Below are 3,485 nucleotides of genomic sequence, written 5' to 3' on the forward strand. Positions count from 1 at the left end.
GCCGGGCTATTTTGTCGGTTGTGCCTTGCCTATTCCCACACGCTGGTGAGTTGCACGACACTCCCGGCCATCTGGAGCATCCGTCCCCAATGCCTATGGCTCATCGCTCGTGGCACAGCGTCTGCAATCGACGCGTCCCGTCAAGCCTGCCATGGGCTGCCCAAGAAGATGAGTCCACCGTGGCGCCCCAAATGGGTGGCCACATTGGGTGGTACGTGCGACTCAAACTGACATGTAGATATTGATGTGCCCCTCTTTGTGTAATATCCCAGTATTCGAGATGATTGCGGGGTAGATTTTAGAAAGGGATGTGCATTGCATCGTAAAATTTGGGGAAATTTCGCGCTTTATTAAAAAAATGCATCTTAGGGGGAACAAGTTTCACTCTCGACACCAGATAGGGTTAGGGTTTCGAGAGTGCGATAAACTTGAACCTATCTAGTCATCACTTAGGGTTTTCGAGAAGAGAGGGGAACAATTCTTTTCTCAACTTAAGTTGCATGATTGAATTCAAACAAGTTATGGTTGAATATCAAATTCAAATATCAATTAAGTATTTATAATTCAAATATGGATAATTCAATAAACAATTGAATAAATAAGAATATAAAATAATAGAACATATATTTAAAGCTCCTTAGAGAAAATCTTGAGCTTTATTGATTAACACACATAATACACTGTCATTTACAATATCCAAATTGAATTATAAATATTACAACTCATTACAGAAATAAATGAATAAAAAATAAAATAAAAGAATTACAAGTATTAACATAATCCTAAACTAGACAAGTAAATCTTCATGATTTGCTTGATCAACACTTGATCAATCTTCATTTGATCATCCAAATCATCCCTGCAAAACAAAAACAACAAAAAGAAACAAAGATTAGGCCAAGTGGCAAAGCCACTTGGCAAGTTAGTCAAATAAAATGAGAATTTGATGGATAATATCAACTCTGCCGAGCTGAACCATACCAAGAGCCCAAGTTCCAACCAAGGCATACACAAGCAGCTTACAAGGCATGTTGTATGGCTCATAGCACACACTGACCAGGGGAGGAGCATCCAGGTAATGCACTGTTGTCGACTAAGGAAGTGAGGAGAGAGCCAGTATAAAACCTTTTCACCAGCAAACCCTAGGATCCCATCGACAGGATCATTGCAAGGGTAAGAACAGCAAGAACTGTAGAACAGGAAGAACAACCAAAGCCATTCAAACTATCCAAACCAGCAAAACCATCCAGAGCAGTTCCACTCAGAACTGTTGCTGTTGAGCAAGCCACAAGGAGGAGATCATCACAAGCTAGCAAAGGAGGAGCAGGACAAGCTCTGATCATCAACCAGAAGCAAATCCTCTACATCAACATATAAATCTAGGAGCTGGAGTGAGGTATACACAGATGATCATGAGCAAGCAATAGTTTTGTTCATAAATAAGCATATGCATACACCACAGAAGCAGAAAAGGGTATAACACCCTGTTTGTATCATCACTTGGCTGCTAAGCCATTTGGTGCAAGCAAACATGAAAGAAGCTAGCAGGAAACCACCCAAGGAAACATTGGTTGTGTCAACACAGTGACACCACCAAGGAAATCCAGCAACGATTGATCCTATCTAGCCAGCCAATGTCACCTAGCACCTATAGCTAGCTACACCATCAGACAGATAGACAAATCCTTGTCTATATACATTTTTAGCATTAAAAGCCACTGGAAATCCAATCATGGATCAACCAGATAGCATGTGAGAGCCACAGCAAAGCCACAGAAGGGGAGCTACCCTTGGACAACATCAAGGAGCTGTCAAGGCCACCTCAAACCCACAGGATCACACACCAAGCCACTATATCATCACCCAATAGGGTTCAGCATGAGCTAGGGTACCCAACCAGTGGTTGGCATCCCTCTAGCTCCATTATATCAAGCAATAAGATCATCACTGCCAAGCAGTTCACTTTATTTATCCATTCAATATAACAAGGCTACATAGATAAATGAAATACATAAGTAAACCATGCACCAGACACTTGCATATGATCCAATGGATCACTGCAAGCATCAGCAGGTGTTGGAGCAAGCAAGAGTATGCACCAGCACAGGCTTGAACACCACACAAACACAAGGAGGAGCCCCAGTGAGGCATAAATCATAGACCAGTAGACAACCATCAAGCAATGGCGATCATATGATCACCAGGGCTTCACAAGAGCATGCAAGTTCATGCTAGAGCCAAGCCTAGCACCAATCCAGGGACAAGATAGATTAAATAAGCCACTGATACGTCTCCGACGTATCGATAATTTCTTATGTTCCATGCCACATTATTGATGATATCTACATGTTTTATACACATTATATGTCGTATTTATGCATTTTCCGGCACTAACCTATTAACGAGATGCCGAAGAGCCGATTCTGTCGTTTTCTATTGTTATTGGTTTCAGAAATCCTACAAAGGAAATATTCTCGGAATTGGACGAAATCAACGCCCGGGGTCCTATTTTTGCACGAAGCTTCCGGAAGACCGAGGGGAAAGGAAGTGGGGCCACGAGGCGCCGCCACAACGAGGCGGCGCGGCCCGAGTCTTGGCCGCGCGGCCCCGGCGTGTGGGGCCCTCGTGTGGCCCCCGCGTTGCCCTTCCGCCTACTTAAAGCCTTCGTCGCGAAACCCTCGATACCGAGAGCCACGATACGGAAAACCTTACTGAGACGCCGCCGCCGCCAATCCCATCTCGGGGGATTCTAGAGATCACCTCCGGCACCCTGCCGGAGAGGGGATTCATCTCCCGGAGGACTCTTCACCGCCATGGTCGCCTCCGGAGTGATGAGTGAGTGATGTCTACGGGAGCTTCTATTCTTGTAGACAGTGTTGGGCCTCCAAGAGCAGAGGTTTGTAGAACAGCAGCAAGTTTCCCTTAAGTGGATCACCCAAGGTTTATCGATCTCAGGGAGGAAGAGGTCAAAGATATCCCTCTCATGCAACCACTGCAACCACAAAGCAAGAAGTCTCTTGTGTCCCCAACACACCTAATAGGTGCACTAGTTCGGCGAAGAGATAGTGAAATACAAGTGGTATGAATAAGTAGTAGCAACGGCACCGGAAAAGTGCTTTGCCCGGGACGATAAACAAGCGGTAGTAACGCAGCGAGTAGTAACGCAGTAAAACAAGTAAACAAGCAGCGATAGCGATATTTAGGAACAAGGCCTAGGGATTAGACTTTCACTAGTGGACACTCTCAACATTGATCACATAACAGAACGGATAAATGCATACTCTACACTCTTGTTGGATGATGAACACATTGCGTAGGATTACACGAACCCTCAATGCCGGAGTTAACAAGCTCCACAATAATGCTCATATTTTAGTAACCTTTAGTGTAAGATAGATCAAAAGACTAAACCAAGTACTAACATAGCATGCACACTTGTCACCTTCATGCATATGTAGGAGGAATAGATCACATCAATATTATCA

Source organism: Lolium rigidum, unplaced genomic scaffold (assembly GCF_022539505.1).
Source record: "Lolium rigidum isolate FL_2022 unplaced genomic scaffold, APGP_CSIRO_Lrig_0.1 contig_70189_1, whole genome shotgun sequence".
In the NCBI taxonomy this organism is placed as follows: domain Eukaryota; kingdom Viridiplantae; phylum Streptophyta; class Magnoliopsida; order Poales; family Poaceae; genus Lolium; species Lolium rigidum.